Source organism: Loxodonta africana, unplaced genomic scaffold (assembly GCF_030014295.1).
Source record: "Loxodonta africana isolate mLoxAfr1 unplaced genomic scaffold, mLoxAfr1.hap2 scaffold_59, whole genome shotgun sequence".
Lineage (NCBI taxonomy): Eukaryota > Metazoa > Chordata > Mammalia > Proboscidea > Elephantidae > Loxodonta > Loxodonta africana.
The window spans coordinates 533,338-550,706 of NW_026975316.1; positions in this window are offsets into that span (position 1 = coordinate 533,338).

The following is a 17,369-nucleotide window of genomic DNA, read 5'->3' on the forward strand; positions in this document are numbered from 1 at the left end:
TTATGTGGGGATGTTTAGAATTAGAATATAGAATACAGAAGAATATACAATACACATTATAGAAGAATATACACAGTAGACTATACAATACAGAATATAGATTATACAAGAGCATATAATACAGAATTTAGAATATAGAAAGTAGAATGTAGAATACACAATATAAAATGTAGAATAAAGACTATAGATTACAGATTATAAAATACAGAAAATTATGGAATGTAGAATGTAAAATATAGAAGAATACACTATATTCTATTTTCAAAGTTCTTTTATATTCTGTATTCTATCTTCAGTGTTCTATGTTCCATATTCCATGTTTCAAATTCTCTATTTTCTATAATCTATGTTCTTCTATATTCTGTATTTTTGTATATTCTATAATCCATACTCTGCATTCTATATTTGATGTTCTACGTTCTATATTTTTCTACATACAATATTCTTCTATGTTCTATATTTCATATTCCATATTCTACATTGTATATTTTAAATTCTTCCATATTCTATGCTCTATATTCTGTATTCTACATTCTAAATTCTGTATTCTATGTTCTTCCATATTCTTCTATATTCTATATACTATATTTTTCTGTATTCTATATTCCATAGTCTACATTCTTCCTTCTATATTCTACATTCTTCTATATTCTGTATTCTATATTCTTCTATAGTGTATATTTTGTTTTATTCTATATTCTTATTCCATTATCTTCTATGATCTATATTCTTCTATATTCTGTGTTCTTTGTGCTTTATTTATATTCTATATCTTGTATTCTACATTCGATATTCTTCTATATTCTATATTTTCTATATTCTATATTCCATCCTGTGTTCTGTATTCAATGTTCTTTCTATATTCTATAATTTTCTGTATTCTATATTCTACATTCTATATTCTTCTATAGTCTGTATCATATATTGTTCTATATTGCATATTCTGTATTTTGCATTCTGCATTCTATATTCCATAATCTTCTATATTGTATAATGTATATTCTCTATATTATGCATTTTTATTCTATATTTTATATTCTGTATTCTACATTCTATTTTCTAAATTCTGTATTTTCTATATTCCATTGATTGTATTCTATATTCATTTTTCTCTATAGTCTATATTTTTAATAATTTTCTGTATTCTATATTCCATATTGCATATTATGTATACTCTATTCTACATTCTGTATTCCCTTATAGTCTATCTTCTATATTTAATTCTACATTCTATATTCCAGAATCTTCAATATTCTATAATCTATATTCTTCTATATTCTATGTTCTTTATTCTATATTTTATTTCTATATTTTGTATTCTACTTTGTACATACTCTATTCTATATTTATGTTTATTTTATATTTTTCTATATTCTCTATTCCATCCCTGTATTCTATATCACATATTCTATATTCTGTGTTCTATATTCTATGTTCAATATTTTTTATATACTACATTCTTTTGTATTCTATATTCCATAGTCTATATTCTACATTCTGCATTCTATATTCTATAGTCTTCTATATTCTGTATTCTATACTCTTCTACATTCTTATTCTACATTCTATATTCTTCTCTTATAATCTATATTCTTCTATCTGCTATATTCTATATTGTATATTCTAAATTGTATATTAAATATTCTACAGTCTACATTCTATATTCTAAATTTTGTAATATTTTTTCTTCTCTACACTCTATTCCACATTCTATGTTCTCTATTCTACATTCTATATTCCATTTTCTTCTATATTCTACATGTTCTATTCTAAATTTTTCTGAATTCTATATTCTTCTATATTCTATATTTTTAGTGTTTATTCTACCTTCTAATCTCTATATTCTATATTCTTCTGTAATCTAATATTCTCTTGTATTCTCTATTCCATATTCTCTATTCTACATTCTATATTCTTCTATAGTCTGTAATCTATATTCTTCTACTTTCTTTATTCTATATTCTTCAATAGTGTATATCCGATACCTTATATTCCATATTTGTCCATGTTCTATTTTCTTCTACGTTCTATCTTCTATTTTCTGTAGTCTGTCATCTATATTCTGTATTCTTCTATATTCTGCATTCTATATCCTATATCTTCTATATTCTAAATTTTTGCTCTATATTTTCCTATATTCCATATTCTGTTTTTCAGTTTTCTATATTCTTCTATAATTATACTCTACATTCTTCTATTGTCCATATTCCATATTCTTCTATACTCTATATTTTTTCTTTTATATTCTGCATTGTATTTTCTATGTCCTATGTTCTTCTATATACTATATTCCTCTATATTCTATGTTCTACGTTCTAAATTCTTCTATATTCTGTATTTTATATTCTACATTCTAAATTCTATATTCTCCTATGTTCTATATTCTTTTATATTCTCTTTCTATATTTTTACATATTCTAGGTTCTATATATCATACTCTGTATTCTATATTGTATATTCAAAGTTCTATGTTCTATATTCTTTATTTTTATATATACTATATTTTTCTGTGTGGTATATTCTATGTTCCATATTCTACATTCTGTATTCTTTTAAATTCTGTATTCTTTTATATTTTACATTCTACATTCCATAATTCTCTGTATTCTACAATCTGTATTCTATAGTCTTTATTCTATATTTTATATTCTGTAGTCTACATTGTATATTCTAAATTCTGTATTCTATGTTCTTCAGTAATCTATATTCTTTCTTGTATAGTCTTCTACTGTGTACATTCTTCTATAATGTATATTCTGTATTCTATATCCTAATTCTTCTATATTTTCTATTCCATATTCTGTATTCTTCAATATTCTGTATTCTACATTCTACTATATTCTTTTTCTTGTATTTTCCATACCCTCGTATATTCTATATTCTTCTATATTCCGTATTCTATGTTCTCCTATGTTCTATATTTTACATTGTACATTCTATATTCCATTATTTTCTATATTGTATGATTTATAATCTTCTATATTCTATACTTTCCTGTATTCTTCATTGTATACTTTGCATTGTATAATCTGTATTCTACATTGTACATTTTATATTCTTCTGCATTCTATATTCTAAATTTATACTCTATTTTCTTTTATATCCTGTATTCTTTATGCTATAGTCTTCTATAATGTATATTCTATATTCTTCTTTATTCCAAATCCTCTATACACTATATTGTTCTGTTTATAAAGTTCTTTTATATTCTGTATTCTATCTTCAGTGTTCTATGTTCCATATTCTATATTCTATATTTTAAATTCTCTATATTCTACAATCTATGTTCTTCTATATTCTATATTTTTGTATATTCTATATTCCATACTCTGTATTCTATATTTGATGTTCTATATTCTGTTTTGCCACATACACTATTCTTCTATATTCTATATTTCATATTCCATATTCTACATTCCGCATTGTATATTTTAAATTCTTCCATATTCTATGCTCTGTGTTCTATATTCTACATTCTAAATTCTATATTCTTCCATATACTTCTAGTCTATATTTTTCTATATACTATATTTTTCTGTATTCTCTATTCCATATTCTATATTCTTTCTTCTATATTTTATATTCTACTATGTTCTGTATTCTATATTCTTCTATATTGTATATTCTGTATTTTAAATTCTATATTCCATTATCTTCTATATTCTATAATCTATATTCTTCTATAGTCTCTGTTCTTTACCCTTTATTTTATATTCTGTATTCTACATTCTATATTTTTCTATACTCTATATTTTCTATATTACATATTCCATACTCTGTGTTCTATATTCAATGTTCTTTTTCTATATTTTTCTATACAATTTTCTGTATTCTATATTCTTCATTCTTTACTCTATATTCTTCTATAGTCTGTATCATATATTTTTCTATATTGTAAATTCTGTATTTTACATTCTACATTCCATAATCTTCTATATTGTATAATGTATATTCTCTATATTATGTACTTTTTCTAAATTTTATATTCTGTATTCTACATTCCGTATTCTAAATTCTATATTTTTCTATACTCCATTGTCTATATTCTATATTCAATGTTGTTTTCTATATTCTATATTTTTTATAATTTTCTGTATTCTATATTCCATATTGCATATTCTGTAAACTATATTCTACATTCTATATTTTCTTATATTCCATCTTCTATATTCTATATTTAATTCTATATTCGAGAATATTCTATATTCTTCTGTATTCTATGTTCTTTATTCTACTTTGTACGTACTCTATTCTACATTCTATATTTAAGTCTATTCTATATTCTCTATTCCATACTCTATTCTATATTCCATGTTCTATATTCTATATTTTTTATATCCTATATTCTTCTGTATTCTACATTCTATATTCCATATGCTATATTCTACATTCTGCATTTTATATTCTTCTATGTTCTGTATTCTATACTCTTCTACATTCTATATTCTTCTGTTGTAATCTATATTCTTCTACCTGCTATATTCCATATTGTACATTCTAAATTCTATATTCAATATTCTAGTCTACATTCTATATTCTAAATTTTTCAATATGCTTTATTCTTCTCTATTCCCTATTCCATATTCTATGTTCTCCATTCTCCATTCCATTTTCTTCTATATTCTATATTCTACATTTTATATTCTAATTTTTTTCTGAATTCTATATTTTTTATGTATATTCTACCTTCTAATCTCTATTCTTCTGTAATCTATTCTCTTGTATTCTCTATTCTACATTCTACATTCTTCTATATTTTGTCATCTGTATTTTACTACTTTATTCTCTATTCTTCAATACTGTATATCCTATACCCTATATTCTGTTTGTCAATATTCTATTTTCTTCTACATTCTATCTTCTATATTCTGTAGTCTGTCATCTATATTCTTTATCCTTCTATATTCTGCATTCTATATCCTATATCTTCTAAATTTATGCTCTATGTTTTCCTATATTCTGTATTCTATATTTTTCAATATTCTACATTCTTCTATAATTATATTCTACATTCTCCTATTTTCCATATTCCTTATTCTTCTATACTCTATATTTTTCTATATTCTTTTTTCTTTTATATTCTGTATTGTATCTTCTATGTTCTTCTATATACTATATTCCTCTATATTCTATAGTCCATATTCTATATTCTACGTTCTAAATTCTTCTATATTCTATATTTTATACTCTACATTCTAAATTCTTTTATATTCTATTTCTATATTCTTCCATAATCTAGGTTCTATATTCCATTCTCTGTATTTTATATCGTATATTTAAAGTCCTATGTTCTATATCGTTTATGTTTCTATATACTGTTTTTCTGTATGGTATATCCTATGTTCCATATTCTGTATTCTATATTCTACATTCTGTATTCTTCTATAGTATGCATTCTATATTCTTCTATATTTTACATTCTACATTTCATAATTTTCTATATTCTATAATCCGTAACCAATACTCTTCATTTTATATTTTATATTCTGTATTCTACATTCTATTTTCTATATTCCAAATTCTGTATTCTATGTTCTTCTATAATCTATATTCTGTATCGTATAGTCCTGTAGGGTAGCCCGCATGCATGAACAGGCCCGAATAGCGGAGCCCCGCAGGTATGGCGAAGCCCCGCAGGTAAGGCGAAGCCCGAAAGGAGAGTCCCGCAGGCAACAATAGTCTCGAAAGGAGAGCCCCGCAGGCATGAACAGGCCCGAACAGAGAGTCCCGCAGGGAAGAATAGGCCCAAACGGAGAGTTCTGCAGGCAAGTATACGCCCAAATGGAGAGTCCCGCAGGCAAGAATATCCCCTAATAGAGAAGCCCCACAGGCAAGAACAGGCCCAAATAGCGGAGCCCCGCACGCAGAAAAAGGCCTCAATAACGGAGCTCCACAGGCACTAAGAGGCCCGAATAGAGGAGCCCTGCAGACAAGAGGAAGCCTGAAAGGAGAGTCCCGCGGGCAAGAATAGTCCCGAACTGGGACTCACGCAGGCAAGAATAGGCCCGAATTGGAGCCCAGCAGGCAAGAAAAGGCCCTTACACAGTCCCGCGGGCAAGAATAGGCCTGAAGAGAGGAGCCCCGCAGGCAAGAATAGGCCCAGAGTTCCACAAGCAAGAATAGGCCCAAATAGGGTAGCCTGGAGTCGAGAATAGGCCCCAACGGAGAGTCCCGCAGGGGGGAACAGGCCCGAAAGGAGAGTCCGGCAGCCGAGAAAAGGCTCGAACAGAGATTCCCACAGGCCAGAATAGAGGAGCCCTGTAGGCAAGAAGAGGCCTGAACAGGGCCCCGAAGGCAAAAATAGACCTGAACGGAGAGTCCCGCAGGAAAGAACAGGCCCAAACGGAGAGTGCTACAGGCAAGAATAGGCCAGAACGGAGATTTCTGTAGCCAAGAATAGGCCCCAACAGAATCCGGAAGGCAAGAACATGCCCTAATAGTGGAGTCTCGCACTTACCAACACGCCGAATAGTGGAACCGCCACACAGGATCACGCACAAATACCGGAGCCCCGCAGGCACTTACACGCCCGAATAACGGAAGCCCACAGGCTCAAACAGGCCCGAATAACGGAGGCCCGCAGGCTCAAACAGGCCCGAATAACGGAGGCCCGCAGGCTCAAACAGGCCCGAATAACGGAGCTCCGTAGGCACGAACAGGCCCGAATAGAAGAGCCCCGCAGGCAAGAGGAGGAAGGAACGGATGCTCCCGCAGGCAAGATTAGGCCCGAAGAGAGAGTTCTGCAGGTAAGAATAGGCCCGAACGGAGATTCCCACAGACCAGGTTAGAGGAGCCCTGTAGGCAAGAATAGGCCTGAACAGGGTCCCACAGGCAAAAATAGACCTGAACGGAGAGTCCCGCAGGCAAGAATAGGCCCAAACAGAGATTGCTGTAGCCAAGAATAGGCCCGAACAGAGTCCGGAAGGCAAGAACAGGCCCGAATAGAGGAGCCCCGCACGCAAGAACAGGCCCGAACAGAGTCCCGCAGGCAAGAATAGGCCCAAACAGAGATTGCTGTAGCCAAGAATAGGCCCAGAGTCCGCAAGGCAAGAATAGGCCCGAATAGAGGAGCCCCGCACGCAAGAACAGGCCCGAACAGAGTCCCGCAGGCAAGAATAGGCCCAAACAGAGATTGCTGTAGCCAAGAATAGGCCCAAACAGAGTCCGGAAGGCAAGAACAGGCCCGAATAGAGGAGCCCCGCACGCAAGAACAGGCCCGAATAGCGGACCCGCCACACAAGAACACACACGAATATCGGAGCTCCGCAGGCACAGCAGGCCCGAATAGAAGAGCCCCGCAGGCAAGAGGAGGAGAAAGGATGCTCCCGCAGGCAAGATTAGGCCCGAACGGAGGTTCCACAGGCAAGAATAGGACCGAACAGAGTGTCCCATAGGTATGAATGGGCCCTAACAGAAGGTCCTGCAGGCGAGAATAGGCCGGAAGGGAGAGTCCCGCATGCCAGGATAGGCCCGAACGGAGATACCCGAATGCAAGAATAGGCCCAAATAGAGGAGCCCCGCAAGCAAGAATAGGCCCTAAGGGAGAGTCCTGCAGGGGAGAACAGGCCTGAACGGAGAATCCCACAGGCAAGAAAAGGCCAGAATAGAGGAGCCCTGTAGGCAAGAATAGGCCTGAACAGGGTCCCGCAGGCAAGAATATAGAATGTTGAATACAGTATAAAGAATATGGAATATAGAATACACAAAAATATAGTATATGTAAATATATAGAAAATAGAAGATTGAATATAAAAAATATAGAATATAGAAAAATTTCAAATGTTTAATATAGAATGTAGAATATAGAAGATTTTAAAATGTAGACTATACAATATGGAATATAGAATACAGAAGAATATAATATAGAGAAATATAGAATATAGAACATCAAATAGAGAATAGAGAGTATGGTATATAGGATATAGGAAAATATAGAATATAGAAGAACATAGAATTTAGAATGTGGAATATAGAATATAGAAGAATTTAGAATATAGAATATGGAATATAGAAGGAAATAGTACATAGAAGAAAACTGAACATAGAACACAGAACACAGAAGATAGAATACAGAATGTAAAAGAATATAGAAAATAGTAGAATATAGAATATACAAGAATATGGAATACAGAAGAATATAAACAAGAATATAGATTATAGAATATACATTACGGAAGAATATAGAATACAGAATATAGAAGAGTATTGAATATAAATTTAGAATATAGAAGAATATAGAATATAGAAGGCTATAGAAAATACAAGAAAAAGAATATAGTAGAATGTAGAATACACAATATGGAAGAATAAAAGAATTAGAATATAGAATATACGTTATAGAAGAATATACACAGTAGAAGACTATACAATACAGAATATAGATTATACAAGAACATGTAATACAGAATTTAGAATATAGAAAGTAGAATGTAGAATACAGAAATAGAATATAAAATATAGAATAAAGACTGTAGAATACAGATTATAGAATATAGAAAATTATGGAATGTAGAATGTAAAATATAGAATACACTATATTCTTCTATTTTCAAAGTTCTTTTGTATTCTGTGTTCTATCTTCAGTGTTCTGTGTTCCATATTCTATATTTTAAATTCTCTATATTCTATAATCTATGTTCTTCTATATACTATATTTTTGTATATTCTATATCCCATACTCTGTATTCTATATTCTGTATTTTTCTACATACAATGTTCCTCTATATTCCATATTCTATATTCTACATTGTATATTTTAAATTCTTCCATATTCTATGTTCTGTATTCTACATTCTAAATTCTTTTCCTTCCATATTCTATATTTTTCTGTATACTATAATTTTCTGTATTCTACATTGCATATTCTACATTCTTCCTCCTATATTCTATATTATTCTATATTCTGAATTCTATATTCTTCTATGTTGTAGATTCTGTATTTTACATTCTATATTCTATATTCCATTATTTCTATATTCTATAATCTATATTCTTCTATATTCTGTGTTCTTTATGCTTTATTTCATATTCTATATTTTGTATTCTACATTGTATATTCTTCTATATTCTATTTTTTCTATATTCTATGTTCCATACTCTGTGTTCTATATTCAATGTTCTTTTTCTATATTCTATATTTTTCTGTATAATTTTCTGTATTCTATATTCTACATTCTATATTCTTCCTGTACCATATGTTGTTCTATATTGTATATTCTGTATTTTACATTGTACATTCTATATTCCATAATCTTCTATATTCTAGAATGTATATTCTCTATATTATGTATTTTTATTCTATATTTTATATTCTGTATTCTACATTCTATATTCTAAATTCTATATTTTTCTATATTCCATTGTCTGTATTCTATATTCAATGTTTTTTCCTATAGTCTATATTTTTTTATAATTTTCAGTATTCTATATTCCATATTGTATATTCTCTAAACTATATTCTACATTCTATATTCTCTTATATTCCATCTTCTATTAAAAAAAAAAAATTTATTCTATATTCCAGAATCTTCTATATTCTGTAATGTATAGTCTTCTATGTTCTATGTTCTTTATTCTATATTTTATATTCTGTATTGTACTTTGTACATACTCTATTCTATATTCTATATTTATCTCTATTGTATACTTTTCTATATTCTCTATTAATACCCTGTATTGTATATTCCATATTCTATATTCCAAATTCTTCTATATTCCATATTCCACGTTCTAAATTCTATGTTCTTCTATATTCTATATTTTCCTATATCCTATATTCCATACTCTATTCTATATTCGATGTTCTATGTTGTATATTCTGTATTTTTCTCTATACTATATTTTTCTGTATTCTATATCCCATATTGTATATTCTACATTCTATATTCTAAAATCTTCTATATTCTACATTCTGTATTCTATATTCTTCTATATTCAATGTTCTATATTCAATCTTCCATTTTCTATATTTTTACATATACTATGTTTTTGTGTATTCTGTATTCCATATTCTTGATACTATAGTCAACATTCTATGTTCTTCTATACTCCGTATTCCATATTCTCCTACATTCTTTATTTTACATTCTACATTCTATATTCCATAATCTTCTGTATTGTATAATTTAGTCTTTTATATTCTGCAATCTATATTCTCCTATATTTTTCATTCTATACTTTGCATTCTGTAATCTGTTTTCCACATTGTACATTTTATATTCTTCTGTATTCTATATTCTAAACATATATTCTATGTTCTTCTATATTCTGTTATCTATGCTATATTCTTCTATAATGTATATTCTATATCCTTATTTATTCCAAATCCTCTATACACTATATTCTTCTATTTTCAAAGTTCTTTTATATTCTGTATTCTATCTTCAGTGTTCTATGTTCCATATTCTATATTTGAAATTCTTTACATTCTATAATCTATGTTCTTCTGTATTCTATATTTTTCTATATTCTATATTCCATACTCTATTCGGTGTTCTATATTCTGTATTTTTCTACATACAATATTCCTCTATGTTCTATATTGCACATTTCATATTCCATATTCTACTTTCTGCATTGTATATTTTAAATTCTTCCATATTCTATGTTCTGTATTCTTCCATATTCTTCTATGTTCTATATTTTTCTACATACTATATTTTTCTGTATTCTATATTCCATATTCTTCATTCTTCCTTCTATATTCGTCTATATTCTGTACTCTATATTCTTCTATATTGTATATTCTGCATTTTATATTCTATATTCCATTATCTTCTATATTCTTTAATCTATATTCTTCTATATTCTGTGTTCTTTATGCTTTATTTCATATTCTATATTTTGTATTCTACATTCTATATTCTTCTATATTCTATATTCCATACTCCATGTTGCATATTCAGTGTTCTTTTTCTGTACTCTATACTTTTCTATATAATTTTCTGTATTCTGTGTTCTTCCATAGTCTGTATCATATATTCTTCTATATTGTATATTCTGTATTTTACATTCTACATTCCGTAGTCTTCTATATTCTGTAATGTTTATTCTATACATTATGTATATTTTTATTCTGTTTTATATTCTATATTTTTCTATATTCCATTGTCTGTATTCTATATTCAATTTTTTTCTATAGTCTATATATTTTATAATTTTCTGTATTCTATATTCCATATTGCATATTCTGTATACTATATTCTGCATTCTATATTCTCTTATATTCCATCTCGCATATTCTATAGTTAATTCTACATTCTATATTCCAGAATCTTCTATATTCTATAATCTATATTCCTTTATATTTTATGTTCTATATTTTATATTCCGAATTCCACTTTGTACATACTCTATTCTATAGTCTATATTTATCTCTATTCTATGTTTTTTCTATTTCTCTATTTCATGCTCTGTATTCTATATTCCATATTCAATGTTCTATATTCTGTATTTTTATATACTATATTCTTCTGTATTCTACATTCTATATTCCTTATTCTATATTCTACATTCTGCATTCTATACTCTTCTACATTCTTATTCTATATTCTTCACTTATAATCTACATTCTTCTATCTGCTGTATTCTATATTGTACATTCTAAATTCTATATTCAATATTCTACAGTCTGCATTCTATATTTTAAATTTTTCAATATTCTTTATTCTTCTCTATACTCTATTCCATATTCCATGTTCTCCATTCTAAATTTTATATTCTATTTTCTTCTATATTCTACATTTTATGTTCTAAATTTTTCTGAATTCTTCTATCTTCTATATTTTTATTGTATATTCTGCCTTCTAATCTCTATATTCTTCTATAATCTAATATTCTCTTGTATAGTCTATTCCGTATTCTCTATTCTGCATTCTTCTATGTTCTATATCCTTTTATATTCTATTTCTATATTTTTCTATAGTCTAGGTTGTATATTCCATATTCTGTATTTTATACTGTATATTCTATGTTCTATATTCTAAAATCTTCCATATTCTACATTCTGTATTCTAAATTCTACATTCTATATTCTTCTAGATTCTGTATTCTAGATTTTTCTATATTCTATGTTCTATATTCAATCTTCTATTTTCTATATTTTACATATACTATATTTTTGTGTATTCTATATTCCATATTCTAGATACTATATTCAACATTCCATATTCTTGTATATTCTGTATTCCATTTTCTCCTATATTCTACATTTTACATTCTACATTGTATTTTCCATAATCATGTATATTGTATAATTTATAGTCTATATTCTGTAATTTATATTCTCCTATATTCTTCATTCTATAGTTTGCATTCTATAATTGCTATTCTACATTGTACATTTTATATTCTTCTGTATTCTATATTCTGAATTTATCTTCTATTTTCTTCTCTATTCTGTATTCTTTATGCTATGTTCTTCTATAACGTATATTCTATACTCTTCCTTATTCCAAATCCTCTATACATTATATCCTTCTATTTTCAAAGTTCTTTTATATTCTGTATTGTATACTCAGTGTTCTATGTATCATACTCTATATTTTAAAGTCTCTGTATTCTATGATCTGTGTTCTTGGATGTTTTTCTACATTCTGTATTTTTGTATATTCTATATTCCATACTCTGTATTCTATATTCGATGTTCTATATTCTATATTTTTCTTCATACAATATTCTTCTATATTCTATATTGCATGTTTTGTATTCCATATTATATATTCTACATTCTATATTTTAAATTCAACTATATTTTGTATTCTATAGTCTATGTTTTTCCACATTCTATCTTTTTATATACTATATATTTCTGTATTCCATATTCTACATTTGTCCTATATTCTATCTTCTTCCATATTCTGTTTTCCTCTATATTGTGAATTCTGTACTTTACAATCTATATTCTATTGTCTTCTATATTCTATAAAATATATTTTATGTTCTGAGTCATTTATACTTTATTTTACAATCTATGTTTTTAATTCTACATTATATATTCTATGTTCAATAATCTATATTCTTCTATATTCTATATTTCCTGTATTCTCTATTCCATACTGTGTTCTATATTGAATGTTCATTTTCTATATGTGGCAAACAGGTCATCCGTGTCCCCACATCCATAAACCACTGGACTGCTGGGGCCCAGGCTGCCAGGATTTAGGCCTTGCCTTTGGAGCCCGGCCACATACACAGCTTTTCACCGGAGGCGAAGATGGGTAGAAAGCAAAAATTTGGAAAATGGCAGCGTCTCCTCGATTTTCCTGGCATTGTCTTTTTGAGCAGAATGCTTTTTTTCCTAGTAGGATGAGGCACTGACACAAAAGGCAAGATTATGTGTGCAGGAAAGGTGTGTGCTGAGAGGGTGACGACGATAAGACCAGGTTGGGATCTTTCATCCCAGGAAAGGACCAGCACAGGGCAAATCTTGAAAACGTGGCCTTCAGTTGACTTTGCCTGTGCTCTCCTTTGGCTGAGTGACATCCTGTGTTTCCTAGCAGGAGAAGGCATTTGTGGAGAGAGGCGGATTCCATGTGTGCAGGCAAAGTGTATGCTGAGATGCTGAGTCGCTGGAGACCAGGGTGGACTCTTCAGACCCAAAATAGGCCTCTGGAAGGTATGTGTCAATGTTTTCTGCCCTGTGCTCTCAGCTGGGTATTTGCATACAATGTGACCAGCGGAATTAGTAGTCTCCGGAGAGGCTGCCACATGTCAGCAAGCTTCACCTGGCCAGGGTCGTCCGTGATGCAGATCCCCGGTCAATCACCACTCTCTAGACCTTGCAGGTAGACCAGCAGATCTTGTCTGCCTGTGGGCAACCAGTAGAGCCAGAGGCCTTCCCCCTTTGCTCTTTCGTCTCTAGGCACCCTGTCAGGCACTCCAAGCTGTGAAGTGACTCAGGGGGAGAAGGAAGAGATTTCAGAGAGCGAACACATCCAGAGAGAGACAGAGAGAGGCAAGAGATGCTGAGTGGGGTGGCATTGCGTACTGATATCCTCTGGAAAGTGGGAAAGAGGTACCTGGCCTGTTGTAGCAATGCCCTGAACCAGTCGGAACCAGAAGCTCCCCTGTGCCTGCGTAGGCTTTCCCAGGGTGTGCTCAAATCCTGTGGCCACTAGGTGTCATAGGTCATAATGGAGGGCCCTGTGTCATCTGCCTGGCGGGCCAGATCTCTGCCATTGGCTCAGTCTTGTCACCAGGCCCATCATAAGCTCCGCCCACTGTTCCGGTGGTGGGACTGTCTCCATGGTGATGGCAAAGGAGCCTTAGTCCCGCCCACCTGGCCTTGACTTCACCTAGCTGGCCTGCTGACCCTCACTCAGACCTCTGTGTTGCTAAAAATGAATATCCGCCAGCGCCCAGGTGTCAGCATCTGGGATAAAGGATTCGGGACCTTGCCTGGGGCAGAAGGCAGCCTAGGCCAGCTGGTACCTGGAAGTCTAGTGACTTGTGACACTGCTGCCAGTGACAAATGGTGACTCCCACTCTCACATATCCCCTGGTGGCAGAATGATAGCGATGGGTGGAGAAACATCGCTCCGGAGCACACGTTAAATGGGGCACCGGCCAAAGGCCAGGGCCAGTAGTGGACGTGGCCGAGCTGAAGGGCGAGCCAGTGAAGGGCCCAAGGATTCCTCCTGTATGTGGGAAACATGTCATCCGGGTCCCCACGTCCGTAAACCATTGGATTGCTGGGGCCCAGGATGCCAGGATTTCGGCCCTGCCTTGGCTGCCCGGCCACATACGCAGCCTTCCACCGGAGGCGGGGATATGTAGACAGCAAAAATTGGGAAAACGGCAGTGTCTCCTCGATTTCCCTGACATGGGCCTTTTTGGGCGGCATGCTTTTTTCCTAGTAGGATCAGGCAGTGACGGAGAAAGGCAGGATTATGTGTGCAGGAAAGGTATGTGCTGAGAAGGCGACAAGGTTGAGACCAGGTTGGGATCTTCAGTCCCAGGAAAGGCCCCTGGCAGTTGTGGGTCAATGGTCTCTGCCCATCCCACCTGGCGTGGGGAGGTTTACAGCATACAAAGCAGCAGCGGAATTATTCTTCCCCCAGAGGTTGCGTCTGCCCACAAGCTCCACCTGGCCAGGGTCCGCCCCTACCGTATTGCCCATGTCAAGCAACAGAAGCTAAGACCTTCCAGAGAGACTAACTGCTGTTCTCTACCCACGGGGACGCGGTACAGCCAGAAGCCTCCCCTGTTTCCTCTCCGGGCTCTCTCTCAGGCCCCTCATAGCTGTGATTTGTCTCAGGGGTAGAACGGAGAGATTTCTCTGAATGAACACATACAGAGAGGGGCCATAGATGCTGAGGAAGGGCGCCTTGCCTACTGATATCCCAGCGTAAGTGGACAAGAGGTACCTGCCTGCTGTCCCAGTATGTCGAACCTGTCCACATCAGGGGTTGCCTGCTGTGAAGTTATTCCCTGGGTGCCCTCGATTTTGTGGCCAAGGACAGAAGGGGCCGTTGTGTGTCCATGGGTAAAATGGAGGCCTCTGCCTAACTGGCCTGTTAGGCCGGACCTCTCCTATTGGCTCAGAGTTTGTGACCCGTCCCCGTCAGAAGTTCCGCCCAGCCTTCCGGTGGCTGTCTCCGTGGTGATTGAGAAAGAAGCCTTAGGCCCCGCACTCAGCCTTCACCTGTCCTACCTGGCCTCTTTACCCTCGTACAGACCGCTGTGTGGATGAAAGAAAGGATGTCGGCCAGTGACCACGTGTCCTCATTTCCTTTGAAGGATTAGGCTCCTTGCCTGGGCAGAAGACAGCCAAGGTCAGCCTGAGCCTAGACTCCTAGTGACCCGTGACACTGCAGACAGTGATAGATGTTCACGTCCACGCTGAGGTATCCGCAGGTGGCGGATTGAGAGTGGTCGGAGGAGAAGTGGAACTAGAAATCACACACTCACGGGGGCACGGGCCAAAGGTCAGGGAAAATAGCTGAGGTCGTGGAGCTCTAGCGGGGCCAGGCTAGGGCCCAGGCCTCCCTCCTGTACGTGGCAAAGAGGTGATCCATATGCCGCCATCCGCAGACTCTGGACTGCTAGGGCCCTGGATGCCCGAATTTCGGCCTTGTCTTCGGAGAAGTGACGCACACGCAGTGTGCCCCGGAGCCTGTGGACCAGCACAGGGCAAAATCGTGAAAAGGCGGGCTTCAGTTGACTTTGCCTGTGCTCTCCTTTGGCTGAGTGCCATCCTGTGTTTCCTAGCAGGAGAAGGCATTTGTGGAGAGAGGCGGATTCCATGTGTGCAGGCAAAGTGTGTGCTGAGATGCTGAGTCGCTGGAGACCAGGGTGGACTCTTCAGACCCAGAATAGGCCTCTGGCAGGTATGTGTCAATGTTTTCTGCCCTGTGCTCTCAGCTGGGTATTTGCATACAATGTGACCAGCGGAATTAGTAGTCTCCGGAGAGGCTGCCACATGTCAGCAAGCTTCACCTGGCCAGGGTCGGCCCGTGATGTAGATCCCCGGTCAATCACCACTCTCTAGACCTTGCAGATAGACCAGCAGATCTTGTCTGCCCGTGGGCAACCAGTAGAGCCAGAGGCCTTCCCCCTTTGCTCTTTCGTCTCTAGGCACCCTGTCAGGCACTCCAAGCTGTGAAGTGACTCAGGGGGAGAAGGAAGAGATTTCAGAGAGCGAACACATCCAGAGAGAGACAGAGAGAGGCAAGAGATGCTGAGTGGGGTGGCATTGCGTACTGATATCCTCTGGAAAGTGGGAAAGAGGTACCTGGCCTGTTGTAGCAATGCCCTGAACCAGTCGGAACCAGAAGCTCCCCTGTGCCTGCGTAGGCTTTCCCAGGGTGTGCTCAAATCCTGTGGCCACTAGGTGTCATAGGTCTTAATGGAGGGCCCTGTGTCATCTGCCTGGTGGGCCAGATCTCTGCCATTGGCTCAGTCTTGTCACCAGGCCCATCATAAGCTCCGCCCACTGTTCCGGTGGTGGGACTGTCTCCATGGTGATGGCAAAGGAGCCTTAGTCCCGCCCACCTGGCCTTGACTTCACCTAGCTGGCCTGCTGACCCTCACTCAGACCTCTGTGTTGCTAAAAATGAATATCCGCCAGCGCCCAGGTGTCAGCATCTGGGATAAAGGATTCGGGACCTTGCCTGGGGCAGAAGGCAGCCTAGGCCAGCTGGTACCTGGAAGTCTAGTGACTTGTGACACTGCTGCCAGTGACAAATGGTGACTCCCACTCTCACATATCCCCTGGTGGCAGAATGATAGCGATGGGTGGAGAAACATCGCTCCGGAGCACACGTTAAATGGGGCACCGGCCAAAGGCCAGGGCCAGTAGTGGACGTGGCCGAGCTGAAGGGCGAGCCAGTGAAGGGCCCAAGGATTCCTCCTGTATGTGGGAAACATGT